Consider the following 17061-nt stretch of genomic DNA (forward strand, 5'->3'; position numbering starts at 1 on the left):
TGCACATCCCCCTCGTAATTTTGAATTATTTTGATGCAATTTTGACCTGAAGCTATATCTTGGAAATTGGAGCTAATTAATACCCAGGACTTAATCTTCCTTTATTAGTGACCCAATTCTGGTAAAATTTAGTTACTTTAATTTCCGAGGCTTTTTCCTTGTAGACCAGGGTAATTAGGACTGCAGAGAAAAATAATTATAACCACCCTGCCTTCCATTGAGGACTTGTATACTGCACAAGCCAGAAAGAGGGCTGTGAAAATATCTACAGATGTCTCCAGTTTTGTGTACAATTCAGGATAGTTGTAAGAATTACCGTTGCCCAAAAAAATCCCCCTTCCCTTTTCTTTATTGCGAATTTGGTTTGCAGATTCATTTCCAAGAAGAATTCTAAGCAGGGAAAATTCTGAATTTAATTAAATGTTAAAGAGGCCCTTGATAGAGTTTTGTGTACAATTCAACAATTGAATATTAAAGAGGCTCTTGATTCTGCAGAAAATTTTTAAGCTCTTGGCCTTTGAAATGTTTTGGACAGTCTTTCCCCAGACGTCTTTTGACACTTCCATTTTCCATTATCCTTTTTTCTTTGCATTGTTGTATTATTTGTGTATTTATTATTTACAGTTTATTGCCAATGATTTATGTTGTATAGTTTCTACATAAGACTTCAAGAATAATTTTGATTGTGGCTGCATAAAATACATTTAATCAATAAATAAAATATTCATTTTCTACAGGAGCTATAGTTGGTGTACACTGTTCTTGCTTCTTCATTCACCTTTTATGTAACCTCTTTTGTATCTAATCTGTGTTCACATACAAAGAACAAACTTTTTTCTATCATTTAGAAAGAACATTTATTCTTTAAATAATCAGTAACAAAAAAGTTATGCTTTACTTTACCTTCCCCCAACCTTTTGACCTACAGGTGAAAGACATCTAAAATATACAACCCAATATATTTTTCCAGAATAAAGAAATAATTCTACTTTGCTTGTCTTCACAAATAAGACATGTGATAATGTCTTATTTCTCTCCCAGGTCTGGTTTCCATTGCTGAAATAGAATTTTGGTTTGTTGTACATCATGTGATTCTCCTATTTGCAAAGTAGCAGACAGACTAATTACATACTGATTCTCCCAATCTTCTCCATTGACTCCCCAGATAAAAGATGACCAAATCTATCTTCAGTTTTCTTAAGATATGTCTGAACGTCTAATAGTGAAGTCCAATATTTGTACATACAGATTTAATTCATCTTTTACTGGACTGGGTATTCTCTCCTTTAATGAGCCTACATATCTCAGGCCAATATGAAATTGAAAACTGAAATTTGTTTAATTTATATTAATTTAAATATTGATTAATATTTATATGTTGAAGACAGTTTACGATAACAATACTGTAGTGCTTAAATGTTTGCAAGCCCTTTTAAATTTTCAGCATAAATATGTTCTAAAACAGGATCTGTTGACTATACATTTCCCAAACCTAGATTAATGACATCATAATTAAACAAATGTTACAAGCATTACACTTGTTGATTTATTTATTGAAGATAATGATCCAAAGCTACATATTTTATCAGTTTGCTTAAAGAGGACATTTGAACCAGGCATTTCAATCATTGCCATGAGAATCAGATATGCATGTTGGAAGGTCCTGCTTTATTGGAAGAACAAAATTCTGGGTATTCATTATCAAAGTCTGGCCTTTGCAGCAAAGGATGTGGAAAGGTGTTGACTTGAACAAATAAGACCTCCAGAAACAGTTGTTGATGCTTAGCAGGCTGGAAAAGTTCAGTCAGCAGATCATGTACAAATGGAACCAATTCAACCTGATTGTCATTCCCCCCTCTCCCAAATGGTTGAACAACCATGATCACACCAAGTTCAAAGCATATAATATTTTAGGTGGGTGAATCTTTCTTACATTGGTGAAAGTCAGAGAGAATGATCATCAGGAGAACCCTGAACAACAGTGGTATGCAAGATTGCAAGAAGAAAGCCATTACTCTCCAAAAGAACATTGCAATCTGCATGTACTGTAGGTTGCAAAATCGCAAATGGATAAGCTAAAAGGCTGTTGGAAAAGAGCAAAATATAACTTTTAGCTTGAATTAGAAGTCCTAATTTGGTGAAAGGGAAACACTGTATTTCACAAAAGAACCTTATTCCATCTGTGAAAGATCGTGGTGGCAGTAACATGGTTTGGGTCTGCTTTGCTGGGCAAAAGAAGGACAATTTACCAATATTGTTGGAACTACAAATTCTGAATTTAACCAACAAATTTGAACTATCAGGATATCCAAACATAAATTAAAGCTCAAGAGAAAGTGGGTCATGCAGCAAGACAATGACCCAAAGGACACAAACCATACAGAATGCTTAAAGCAAAAGAAAGTTAATCTGTTGTGATGACCAAATAAAATCCTGACCTTAATTCCTTAGAATTCTTGTGGAAGGACCTGAAGTGGGAAGTTCCTACAAGGAAGCTCACCAACATATTAATTTCTATTTATTTGTTTAATTGGGTTTTGTTTATCTAATTTTAGGGATTGTTAAGAGAACAGAACACATTTCAGGTCACATTAATACAAAAATATTTAAAATTCAAAAAAATTCATAAGTTGTAGTATATATTTATTTTACTTCTATGCCACTTCAGTCCAGAAAATCTAAGTATATGGAAGCACTTTAACATAATAGTATAAACTAGCCATTTTTATAACAACAAACATATTTAATTACTAAAATCCAAAATCAAAGTTTCATTTTTTCCCACCTCAAGCACAAAGTCCAGAATTGTTTTCCAAGTAGAAACAAAAGTAATTGTGTTTTTGTCTTTAATCAAAGCAGTCAGTTTGGCCATCTCTGCTAACTCCATCACCTTCTGCAGCCATTCATCTATTGTGGGAATCAAAATGTCCTTCCATTTTTGTGCATAAAGTAATCTTGCTGCCATCAACATATATAACACCAAAGTTCTATTTTTTCCAAGTCTTTTTCTATTAAACCCAAAACAAAAGTTTCTGATTTTAACCTTATATCACAGTCCCAGAAGGTCATATTCTTAATAAGCATTGTTGTTTTCTGTTAGTTTATTTTAAAACCCATTAAAACCCCAAACTCATTTAATTTTCTCTTCAAATATTCTATATTATTTTTGGGGTCTTGCAAAAATATAACCAGGTCATCAGCAAATGCCCCAATTTGTAAACTACCCTGTTGATATTTATACCTGCTATTTTCTCACCTTGCCTAATATCTCTGTTCAAGACTTCCAGCACCAATATAAACAAGGGAGATAAGGGGCATCCTTGTCTCGTACCTTTTTGAAATTCCCATGAATTGGTTGAATCTCCATTAGTAGTAATAGTAATAGTAGTAAAGTTGGAAGGGACCTTGGAGGTCATCTAGTCCAACCTCCTGCTCAGGCAGTAAACCCTACACCATTTCGGACAAATGGCTGTCCAGTCTCTTCTTAAAAATTTCCAATGTTGGAGCATTTATTGCTTCTGGAGGCAGGCTGTTCCACTGATTAATTGTTCTCACTGTCAGGAAGTTTCTCCTTAGTTCTAGGTTGCTTCTCTCCTTGATTAGTTTCCACCCGTTGCTTCTTGTCCTGCCTTCAGGTGCTTTGGAAAATAGCTTAATTCCCTCTTCTTTATGGCAGCCCCTGAGATATTGGAATACTGCTATCATGTCCCCCCTTGTCCTTCTCTTCGTTAAACTAGACATACCCAATTCTAGCAACCGTTCCTTATATGTTTTAGCCTCCAGTCCCCTAATCATCTTTGTTGCTCTTCTCTGTACTCTTTCTAGAGTCTCAACATCTTTTTTACATCGTGGTGACCAAAACTGGATGCAGTATTCCAAGTGTGGCCTTACCAAGGCATTGAAGAGTGGTATTAATACTTCACGTGATCTTGATTCTATCCCTCTGTTAATGCAACCTAGCACTGTGTTGGCCTTTTTGGCAGCTGCAGCACACTGCTGGCTCATATTTAGGTGATTGTCTACTAGGACTCCGAATCTTTGCTTGCTGTGATGTATAAACTGCTTTAACCCCTTGAATACAATTCTCCCCCAAATCCATATCTTTCAAAACTCTAAACTTAGAAGCCCAATTTAAATTGTCCAAGGCCTTTTCTGCATCTAAAAATATTAAAGTTTCCTGGTTCTCATTATGATACTGTAAATATTCAATAATATTCAAAACAATTATCAAGTTATCCCTTAACTATCTTTTTGACAGAAAGCCAGTTTGATCTTCATGAATATATGCCTGTAAAATATTCTTTAATCTTTCTGCCAAAATTGCAGCAAAAACTATATAGTCATTATTTACTAATGAAATTGGTCTATAATTAACTATCCTTGTGACATCTTGGTCTTACTTTGGTAACACCAAGAATATTAGCTTCTTTTCAAGTCTGAGGCATTTCCCCCCCTGTAATATATCATTCATTATATCCTTTAGTGTCTGAAGAAGTTCATCTTCAAAGCATTTATAATGTTGGCTTGTAAGACCATGTGGACCTGAAGCTTTGCCCAATTTCATTTTTGCTAGCTTCTGATATTTCAAAGGTAGTTATTGAATCATTCATAAATTGCCTTTGAGTTTGTGAGAGTTTAGGTAACCATGGTCTTAACAAATATTCATCTATTTTAGACACATATAGCTCCTTCTTTTTATAAAGATTAGAATAAAAATCATGGAAATACTTTTTGATAGAGTCATTATCTGTTATTACATTATTATCTTCACATTTTTTTTCAATCATTCTCTTTTCCTATTCCTTTCTTAGTTTATACACCAAACATCTTCCTGGTTTATTTGCAGACTTAAAATGTCTTTGCTTTACATAATTCAATTTTGTTTCTATTTCTTGAACTGTTAATATAGACAATTGTTGATGTAACAATTTAATTTGATGCAAGATTTTGGAACAACAACAACAATAGAACCCATATCTACAAGCTCCCTTATCCTCCCCCCCCCTAATCCAATCCTTTCTTTCTTACTTTTCATCCTGACCTGAATCTCACTCTTTCCTCTTCCTGGGTTCTGTCATACTCCTAGTGGGGAGGGGAGAGTGCCTGAGGGTTATTCCCTTGACTTCCTCTATCGCTACAATGTAGCTCTTTGCTTTCCTGCATTATTCTTCTGTGAACTTTCCCATCCCTTAATGTCAGCTAGCAAAAGGAGGGAAATAATGGAATGCAACCTCTGGCAACTGGTTTATCTCTGCGCTCTCAGGAGAAGGTGCGAAGGTGCGCTCTCAGGAGAAGGTGCGAAGAGCTGCCAAAACATCGCATCTCCTTTTCCCATGAGGAACCTAACACCTGGGGATTGGGCTGTTTCAACTGACCGTATGAACTATGGGGTGGGGTTTTGCATGGGACACTTTAACCTATCGAACTGAGTGGGGAAACCCTCAGATCCTGTCTAGTATGCCTGCTATCAACTTCTCCTAATAAAAGATCCTTTGGGAAGAAACTGCTTACATGAGTTCTATTCCTTGGGATGAGATTTTGAAGTGGGCCCTGACAGTTGGAAGGGACCTTGGAGGTCTTCTAGTCCAATCCCCTGCTCAGGCAAGAAACCCTATACCATTTCAGACAAATGGTTGTCCAATCTTTTCTTAAAAACTTCCAATGTTGGACGATTCACAACTTCTGGAGGCAGGTTGTTCCACTGATTGATTATTCTAACTGTCAGGAAATTTCTCCTTAGTTCTCTCCTTGATTAGTTTCCATCCATTGCTTCTTGTCCTGCCTTCAGGTGCTTTGGAGAATAGCTTGATTCTCTTCTTTGTGGCAACCCTTGAGACATTGGAACACTGCTAGTATGTCATCCCTAATCCTTCTCTTCATTAAACTAGACCAGGGTAAGCAACCTTGACTCAGGAATCCTGGGAGTTGAAATCCAGGAGTCACAAAAGAGCCAAGGTTGCCTACCCCTGAAGTAGACATACCCAATTCCATCAACCTTTATATATTTTAGCCTCCAGTTCCTTAATCATCTTTGTTGCTCTCTGTACTCCTTCTAGAGTCTCAACATCTTTTTTGCATCGTGGTGACCAAAACTAGATGCAGTATTCCTAGTGTGGCCTTACCAAGGCATTATAAAGTAGTACTAACACTTTACGTGATCTTGATTCTTTCCCTCTGTTAATGCAGCCTAGCACTGGGTTGGCTTTTTTGGCAGCTGCAGCACACTGTTGGCTCATATTTAAGTGATTGTCCATTAGGACTCTGAGATCCCTCTCACTGTTACTATTCTTGAGCAAGGTACTACCTGTACATTTGGTTTTTCTTGCCTAAAGATAGAACCTTACCTTTTTCACCACTAAATTTTATTTTGTTAGACAGCGCCCAATGTTCAAGTCTGTCAAGATCCTTCTGTATCTTAAGCCTATCTTCTGGAGTGTTGGCTATTACTGCCAGCTTGCTGTGGTCTGCAAATTTGATACGTTCCCCATCTATCCTTTCATCCGAATCATTGATGAAGATGTTGAAGAGCCCTGGGCTCAAAACAGCCCTGGGAGACCTCGTTGGACACTTCCTTCCATGTAGATGCTGAATACAACTGGTCAGCCAGCTATGAATCCATCTGGTGGTGGTGCTATCTAACCCACATTTTTGTATCTTATCAAGTAGTAGGTTGTGGTCTACTTTATCAAATGCCTTATTGAAGTCCAAGTAAAAGATATCCACAACATTTCTCTGGTCCATAATTTTTTCATCTGGTCAAAGAATGTAATATCATTTGTCTGGCATGATCTGTTTTTGACAAACCCATGTTAGCTTTTGGTTATGATTTTGTTTGCGTCTAGATGTTCATTGATTCACTGCTTAATTTTTTTTCCAGAATATTCCCAGGTATTGAGGTCAGGCTGATATGTCTGTAGTTTCCTGGATCCATTTTTTTTTTTTACTTTTTTGAAAATTGGAACTACATCAGCTCTTTTTCAGTCCTCTGGTAGTTCCCCAGTGTTCCAGGATCTTTGAAAGATATAGTTCAGTGGTTCTGAGATCACATCTGCCAATTCCTTCAGAATCTTGGAGTGTAATCCATCTGATCCTGGTGATTTGAATTCATCCAGGGTGGACAGGTGCTCACTTACCATTTTCTTGCCTATATTAACTTATGTTTCTAATCTGTTTTTTACAATTCTGTTTTGATAGGTTGGAATGTTTTTTCCCTTTGTGTAAAGATGGATGCAAAAAACAAGTTAAATAGTTCTGCTTTCTCCCTGTTGCTTCTCACCTTCTTGCCACTTTCTCTCACTAATGGACCAATCATTTCCTTAACTTTTTTCTTATTTTTACATGTTGAAAGAAGGGTTTTTTTGTGTGTTTGACTTTTGTCGCAAGTCTTAGTTCATTTTGAGCCTTAGCTTTCCTCATTTCATCTTTGCAGTTTTGGGCTATTTGCTGATATTCTGCCTTAGAGTCCAGAGGGATCTTTTTGTTGGGATTTTTTTTTCTCTAGGTGATTGTATTGTATAAAATAACCCCCCCTAACTGCTTTTCTTCATCCTACACAGTTATTAAATTTGTTCCTATTATCAATTATTATCGATAATAATTTGGTTTAAAATCTTTCAATCTTATGATAATGTTGGCTTTTCCATATTCTATTCTTCTCAAAATGCAAGTCTACCATTTGTTATCTCCCTTCTACTTTTTTCTTCAGTCTGTTTAAAATGAAATACACAACCAAGTGGTATGCTAAATCCCAAAGTCTTCTTATTTCTATCTAATTGTGATTTTTATTTGCAATACATCTAAACACAGAAATCAAAACCTTAATTTTAAAAACTCTATTTTTAAATAATTGAAATTTTTAGATATCACATTCACCATTCATTCATTCATTCCTGACTGCTGATCTTATAGTTGAAATACAGATTGATTTCCCTTTTTAAGTTGTTAATGATCAAAAAAATGAGGTGGAAGAATGAAAACAGGGAAGGCCCAATATACTCAAGTATAATCACAAATTAGCTATTTTTGTATATCTGTGAGGATTGGTGACTTCTGCTTATGGTGGAAAGATAGATCAAGACAATTCCCTCCCAAATCTTTAATGGAATTTTAAAAAATGCAGCATTGAATTTGGCAACATCCAGACCATTAATATCTGAATAATTTTCTCATTTTTTCCTATATGACAGGAAATTTTCAAGCTGTAGTTCTATATATCTGGAGGATGCCATGTTGGGCAAGGGTGGCTTAGATATTTCCAGTATTTATTTATTTGTTTATTTGTTTGTTTATTTAGCTGTTGGATATTTTAGTATATAGTTCTTTTTGATAAAGCTGAAGTTCATTAAAAGTGGAAGGCAACAGGTTTTCCTCATGCACCATGGGGACTGAATTGGCCAATATCTTACTCTTTAATTACCTTAATTATTCCAAGACTGATAATTAATATTTCTCTTGGTTCCATTTTCCTTGGATTTTCCATTTCCAAGTACAAAAGAAGGTGAAAATACAGGCATCTATTTAAACTGAAGAAAGAATAAAAATATATTAAGATCTTTAACTTGATGTGGGGTATATTTTTCTTTTTTTTAATCACAAGAGTTCTGATTGTAATAGAACTTATAGTAAGATATCACATTAATCTGTGAATTAAGTTTCTGCCAATTAAAATTCTGTGAATTAAATGTCTGTCAAATAAATAATAAATGCCAGTGAAGAAAAAAGATTTGACTTGCACTAAAGATGCTCCTTGTAGTACATTTGCTAGTAGCATTGTTGTCTCCTAAAGCATGCAATGCTTATAATATAAAATGTAAAATTCAAACTCTTAATAAGCTGCAGCATACTTATCCTGAATCAGGAGACGTAATGATTGGCAGCATAGCAACTCTAGCATATTTCATGAACAATGCTTTAAATTTCAAGGAAGATCCCCCACCATCTTTGTATGAAGACCTTATGTAAGAAATTTTACTTCTGTATATTTTCTTAGAAGACTTAGCAGTCCAAAAGAATATCTGCAGCCCAAATAAAGTTTAATTAGCTTAATATAGAAAATACTCATAGAATAGAATATTAAATAAATGGAGCTCCTCCTTGAAGTTTTTATTATGTTGCTGTAAATCATAATACATTCAATTATTTTGATGCAGTAATATTTTTAGTATTGATTGAGGATTGTTAATATGCTAATATTTAAATAATTTAGAAAATAAAATAAACAGATATATTATTTAACTATTAACTAAACTTTAGAATATCAATGTTATTAAGTGTAATATTTTTTTAAACAAGAATGAATATAGCATTAAAGGAATGAATAAATTTGCTTTAGTGAATGTTAATGAATACAACATAAAAAATCCCACTACAGATGGCATTAAAGTATTTGTTGTACAATAAAGTGTTCATTCTTTATTTAGTATTTATTATTAAGGTCTCAATTGTATTTTACTTAAAGGATTTTTAACATATTGATAAAAGAAAAGTGGACAAACAAAATATTATTTGACAACAATTAAAGTACCAAACAAAATAAGAGAGAGAGAGAAAAGAGTGAAATGAGAAAAAAATAAGGGTTTCATTTCAGAAACCAGATATCTGATTTTCCTTTTCTTACTACAATTAATTCCTTAGGAATTTTCTTTTTCCAGTTAGTCAGTTTTTCATAAGAGGGTAAAATTTGTTAAACGAAGTATGTACTTAGCCATGAGTTATGGCCATTTGACCTATAATCATTCTTGGATTTAATTTCTCTTAAGTAATATTGAGAAGCAAATTTAAAGTATAATTACACCAATTTGCTTTATTCAACCTTTATAAATAAATTTAATGCAAACAATAAAAAATCTATGCTTAATAGTCAAAAACAATTACATATATCATTAAACTCACCTCTGATGTACTATTTCTATTAATGAGTGATATATATACCGTATATATTCTCCATGTTTAATTTTGAATGTAAGAAAAAACATAGTTTGATTCTTTCATTTGATAATTAATTTTATTGTATATTCATGTTTATTTCTTAGAAGATACTTACTAATTTCCCCAAATACTAGGTTGTAAAGTAGAGAATTCTATATTAGAAAATAAGAATGTATTGGAATGAAGTTATATTTGTCTTTTTAAAAATCTTTCATTCCTAGTTTTGCTTTATTTTATCAACATACTATTTTTTGAAGGATACCTTCTTTGTGAAAATAAATTAAGAAAACATGAAACTCACTATAGTAAACTCATATCATAGAAGATGTTTTGTGGAAGCCCGAAGCAATAAAAGGCAGCACGTTGTACAACAATAAATTATTGTAAAGTTTGCAAATTTACCTGGTAAATAGATCATCAGGAAAGAATACTAAAGACTGAGAAAATTCTCCTATGTCTATATAGACTGTCCATCAACTTTCCCACTTTAGTATATGGTTCTATTCTCTCCTCAAGGATTTCTGTATATTCAGACACATTATTAGATCATCTATCTCCAATTCTAGATTTTGAGATGGGACAAAACTTGCTTTTCTTCTTTAGAGAGTCTTTTCTTCTACACTTATATCCATTCTTCAGAGTTATATATTACCTCCTGAAATATTCGGTTTTAATACAAGAAATTATTTAATAGTAAACTACCATATGTATAAGACTACTTTATTATACTGATTTATTTAATTCAGAAATCATCTTAGTGAATTGTAGAGATCTTTGCAGTATTAAAATAATGGGACATAAGAAAGCGGGCTAAATCATCAAAATCCTCAAGAAATAAGAAAAGGATCTTATTTATTTAATATTAAAAAAGTATGCTCTGAAATCTGCAATCTTTTCTAACTGATACTTTCTGTTAAGAAAACAGAATTAATAAAGATTTTTATATTGATATAAATTTCTGAAAATGATTAAATTACAGAACGAGCCATAATGAGCTAATAAAAGAGAAATGATGAATATAAAAATGTGATTATAAGGAAGAGACAGGACTGGATTGGTTTTGGTGCTTTTAATTTTCTTTAAGGAAAGCTCTATATATTTTCACATAGAGTCTAATTTCTATTGTAGTTTAGTGCCGAAGAATTACCAACACATCATAGCCTTGGTATTTTCAGTAAAAGAGATCAATGAAAACCCTCATCTCTTACCAAATGTCACCTTGGGTTTCACATTTTTGACAGTTATTTCAGTTCACAGAAGACTTACTATGCCATAATGTTATTGCTTTACAACTTGAAGAGTTTTGTTCCTAACTACATCTATGGCATCCACAATAATCTGATAGCAGTGATTGGGGGACTAGACTCTAAAACCTCAATTGACATTGCAAATATCTTGGATATCTACAGGTAGAGTATATCAGCCTCAGTATATAATGTGTTTTCGCGAAAAGAAGACTCAGCCCTAGCTGAATAAAACCTAGCTTGATTTTTGAGGGTGGGCCTAACATAAGCCCTATCCCAAAACTAAGCCCTAGTTTTAGTGTGAGGTACACCCCTAAAAATCGAGCTAGGGCAGAGGTAGGCGGTGAAGCTGCCCCACACGCCCCCACCCAATTACTTAACTAGTGTTATATTATTTTTTTCCTCCCAAAGAGGCACCAGGTCTTATTTTAAGAGGGTGTCTTACCTTAGAACACCACAGCCAGATCTCCCACACCCCAATACCTGTCACTCAGCTACCTGACTTCTGTGGCTGCTTGCTGCCACTTGTGGCTGAAGCACCATGCAGCATCCTGCTGTGAGCAGTGGCAATGGCGCAATGTACTACATGGCATCCCTTATTTTCAAGGAAACACAGTATATATAAGTATTGGAGAATACTATCATTTTATATGTCTACAAGATTTTTTAAATCTGTGAAACAGATTTCTTTTTCCTTCTCTCTTTCTCTCTCTCTCTCTCTCTCTCTCTCTCTCTCTCTCTCTCTCTCTCCCTCTTTCATTCCGCCCCCCAAAAAACTTGGTTCAGCTCATCTATGGCTCTGCTCCAATCATGAATTATAAAACCCCAGACCTTTCCTTCTTCCAAATGAACCTTATGGAAAGACTTCAGTATGACGGGATTCTATCTTTGCTCCTCCATTTCAACTGGACATGGATTGGCATTACTGTGATGGATAATGATATTGGAGAACGAGTTCTAGATATGATCATTCCACTATTTTCTAAGCATGGCATTTGCTTTACGTTCATAAAAAGAATTGCCTACCTATATTCAGTTAATGGATTATCTTCTGTTTTTGAACAAGGTGCAAAATTATATGATAAAATCATGACAACCAAAAGCAATGTTATGATTATCTATGGTGAGTCCAATGCCTTGGTTTTCCTAAGATGGTTACCATTTCTTTCAAACAAAGAACATGATAGAGATGCAACAAAAGGAAAAGTATGGATATTGAATTCTCAAGCAGAACTTGCATCAACTGTCTATCAAAAGGACTGGGATACTCAAATAATCCATGGTGCTCTGTCCTTCACAATTCATAGCCACAACCCCCCAGAATTCAAGTCTTTTCTTGAAAGTAGAAATCCTCTGAAGCCAAAAACAGATGGCTTTATCATAGACTTCTGGCAACATGCCTTCAATTGTATATTTCAAACTTCACTGGTTGACAAGGTGGTTGGAGATCTCTGCACTGGGAGAGAAAATATGGAAAACCTTCCTAAAATTGTTTTTGAAACAAGCATGATTGGTCACAGTTACAGCATCTATAATTCTGTCTGTGCAGTGGCCTATGCTTTACATGCCATGTTGTCACTAGATTTAGACATAGGAATACAATAGTTGAAGGGAGTTTGAACCTTCTTAATCAAGTTGCCTGGCAGGTAAATGGCAAGAATATCCTCAGGTAATCAGGTAAATTACAATGCTCTTGTAAATATCAAGAGGATCCTCAAGTAACATATTCTAAATGAGGTTTTAAACCATCTTTTATTCCATTTCCATTCCTCTTTCCTATTAACAGGAAATTTTATTTCAATTGAGTTATGAGTTCCACATTCCTCCTTGCCCTACTAGATATTTCCCCCAAACATACCACTATATTTTTCTAAAACTCTGCCTTTCCTTTTTTTTTATTTTAGGTGCATCACTTCTTGAAAAGTCTTTCATTTAATAATAGTGCTGGGGATGAGGTTTCTCTTAATTGCAATGGAGAACTACTAGCTGGTCTGGATGTAATGAACTGGATTCTTTTTTTGAACAAGTCCTTTGTTAGAGTGAAAGTTGGGAAGGTAGATTCTGGAGTTTCCACAAATCAAAGTTTCACAATTAACGGTGATGTCATAACATGGCACAGCTGGTTTAACCAGGTAAGATTCAAAGATTCAAAGATTCAAAGATTCTATTCTATTCTATTCTATTCTATTCTATTCTATTCTATTCTATTCTATTCTATTCTATTCTATTCTATTCTATTCTACAATATTCTATTCTGTTCTGTTCTATTCATAATAAAAGTTCAACAATGATAGAGTGAAAGAGGTTAATATTAAGAGAAGAAGCTTTCAAAGATATTAACAATCACCACTACTATTTGTCATTGCACTAATCCCTCCATCAAGGATATTGAACTAGTCAAGCCATAGCTATCAAACATGGAAAACATCTACCAGGCTGTCCCATCTCCTTTACATCAGTCAACTGAAGCTTTAGAAAAAACACTATGTGAAATGGAATCACTGCTGAACTCTGTCCATATTCAGACAGGTTATTGCAGTATGGTTTGGACTGGAAAGTGTGCCTGATCATCAACAGGTAAATATTAAAAACTAAAGTAATGAAGATGCTCTTTGGAAATAACATCAAGAATCTGGATGAAGATGATTACTACAAATACCTAAACATCCTTCAAGTTGACAACATCAACCATGCATATTAACGCCAACACCACCTTAAGAATTGGTAGCTGTGAATTCATGTTGTTGTGAACAAATAGTAATTATAGTAAGATAAGGCTCCTCAAGTTTCTTCCTCACTTTTTGTATTTATGAACATATAATTTTAAAACGGTATTGTAAAATTTTATTTTTATTCTATTTACTGTCTATCAGAATAAAAATGTAGTTTCCAGAACATTAATCATAATGACATAATACTTTTATCTAAGTGTAATAGATTGTTAATCAAGACAAGGAACAATTATACAGATGGTAAAGTCTGCCACTAGGTTTTAGCTAGTGGGATTTTAATACCTACTCTCACTCAGTGTTGAGCAATGAATTGACCACTGCATTTCCTAAATGAAAAAAAGTTTTCTAAACTCCTATGCACAATATTAATTCTTGCAATAAATATAAATACTAGCACCTACTAAAGTGCATGCAACTGAGCCCATTAATAATAAAGATATCTGAAAAGATATCTCAAAGTCAAATACTCAAGATTGTCATTATACTATACTATACTATACTATACTATACTATACTATACTATACTATACTATACTATACTATACTATACTATACTATATTATTATATTTATATATTAGTCTCAGCCTCTTTCAGTATGCAGTGACAGTTGCCATCCTGGTTCCAGCAAAAAGGTGAAGGAAGGAGAACCCTTTTGCTGTTATGACTGCATTCCTTGCCCAGAGGGGAAGATTTTAGAGAAGAAAGGTAAGAAATGTGTTGCTTGGATTCAGCAAGGAAAATGGTGACAATCTAATCTAGAGGACAGTTCTAAATAAACCTGAATTTTGTTTTTCAATTGCCTCAATTCAGCAATAAAACCTGTATTTCAAAATTATGCACCTTGGACTATCAGTCTCTGCTCATTAATCTCTAAATCTGGATGTCTTTCTTTCCAAAGCTGGTACATTTAATTTTGAATCCCTCATTTCAATTGTTTTGATTGATGGAAAGGATTCCATAATGAAATATTTTTGTTCCTTTGACCAAATTTATTCTTCCGATTGCCTTCCAGTAACCTCCATGCTCCATGTCAGCTCCATGCCCTGGTTGCCTTACAGAAGAAACTGAGCCCTGTAGCACATTTTTCAGTGAATTCCCAGAAGATTTAGTATCAAATTGACTCTTGTTAATCTGAGCAACATTCAATCTGGCATGGAATTTGAATCACATATTGTTGCTACATTAAATGGGTGTTTGAGAATAGTTTTAGGCTAAATCTCTCTAATAAGGAAGCATCAGTGGTGGGATTCAGCTGGTTCACACCAGTTCGGCAGAACCGGTAGCTAATTTTTTGTTGCCCAGGCCTAGAATGGACTTCCGGAAGCATCATCCACACAGAAAACCAGTTGTTCACATATCTGAATCCCACCCCAGTAGCATCTGTTCAGTTTAACCCTTAGCATCACTAGAGCATGCAGGGCCTTCATCACAATGAGATACTGTTCCTTATATTCAATCTGGCATGGAATTTGAATCATATTGTTGCCACATTAAATGGTGTTTGAGAATAGTTTTAGGCTGACTCTTCAATTCAATGTCTCTAATAAGGTAGCATCTGTTCAGTTTAACCCTTAGCATCACTAGAACATGCAGGGCCTTCATCATAATGAGATACTATTCCTTTAGTGGAGGTACAATATTGTTACTACTATTCATATGAATATATCTATGTAACTGTTTTATATATACAAATATGCACAGATAAGTGTATAATTGCTACATTTATTATTTTTAATATATGTAAACGCATAAAGAACATACACTATACATTATAGATGCTCCTTCCTGCCACATACAGTATCTAGCAGTATATTGCTGAACTATACAATGTGCGTTATTGAAAGGTTCCTAAGATGAAAACCTCATTGTCTGCCTCTTCATTTTTTTCAGATAGTAATGAATGCTATGCTTGTAAAGATGGAAGCTATCCAAACAGAAATCAAGATAGTTGCAATCCTAAAATTATCATATTTTTGTCTTATGGAGAACCTTGGGGATCAGTTTAGCCTTCTTTGCTTTTTTCTTTTCCTTGGTATCAGTGATGGTGCTTGTAATCTTTATGAAAAACCACAACACTCCCATTATTATAGCCAATAACCAAGACCTCACTTATATTTTCCTCTTCTCCCTCCTGCTCTGCTTTCTTTCTACATTATTATTCATTGGTCGGCCCAAGAAAGTGATATGTCTTCTCCAACAAGCTGCTTTTGGCATCTCCTTCTCCATGGCTGTTTCTTCAGTGTTGGCAAAAACTGTCACAGTGGTTCTGGCTTTCCTGGCCACCAAGCCAGTTTCCAGAATGAGAATGTTTGTGGGAAAGAGACTTGCCAACTCCATGGTCATTTCCTGCTCTCTTATTGAAACAATCATTAGTATGTTCTGGCTGGCAATATCTCCCCCATTCCCTGATTTAGACATGCATTCGATGGTTGAAAAAAGCATTCTGCAATGTAATCAGGGATCTGAGATTATGTTCTATTGTGTCCTAATTTATATGGGCTTCTTGGCCTTTATTAGTTTCATTGTTGCTTTCTTAGCTAGGAAGTTACCTGATACTTTCAATGAGGCCAAGTTCATTACTTTCAGCATGTTGCTCTTCTGCAGTGTTTGGATATCCTTTGTTCCAACTTATCTGAGCACTAAAGGAAAGTACATGGTAGCTGTGGAGATCTTCTCCATCTTAATCTCTAGTGCTGGTTTGCTGGGCTGCATCTTTTTCCCCAAATGTTATATTATTGTGTTCAAGCCCAACCTTAACAACAGGGAACAATTAATGAATAGAAAAAAGTAATGAGTTTAACTGAGGGTGCCTTTTGCTATTATTTAAAATGTATCAATTTTGCATTCTTAATATAATAATAAAAATAATTTTTGTTTTTCCCTTCCATTGTGGATGGTGATTTCAATAATCCTCCTCCTTTTTTTCTCATTTTGACAATTCATATAAAGCTAAGTGCATCTGAAATATCCTGATAGACTTTTCTATATTATTTGCAACTATGTTAACTTCAGTTTATGAAACACAATGCTAGGCTGTGTTAGAGAATTTTAATTTCTCTTTGGTGAAAAATAAATCAGAAGCTCTCACAGTTGACTGCATTTAGCTGATTCAAAATAACTTCTTTATATTCATATAAAAATATTTACAATACCATAC

The 17061-nt window shown here is 34.4% G+C and overlaps 1 pseudogene; it reads left to right on the forward strand.

The window, feature by feature from the left end:
• Positions 1-13588: 13588 nt before the first annotated feature.
• Positions 13589-16695, forward strand: LOC120309060 (annotated as a pseudogene).
• Positions 16696-17061: the final 366 nt, after the last annotated feature.

Source organism: Crotalus tigris, unplaced genomic scaffold, assembly GCF_016545835.1.
Source record: "Crotalus tigris isolate CLP2741 ecotype Arizona unplaced genomic scaffold, ASM1654583v1 scf7180000017977.1317863, whole genome shotgun sequence".
NCBI classification, from domain to species: Eukaryota; Metazoa; Chordata; class Lepidosauria; order Squamata; family Viperidae; genus Crotalus; species Crotalus tigris.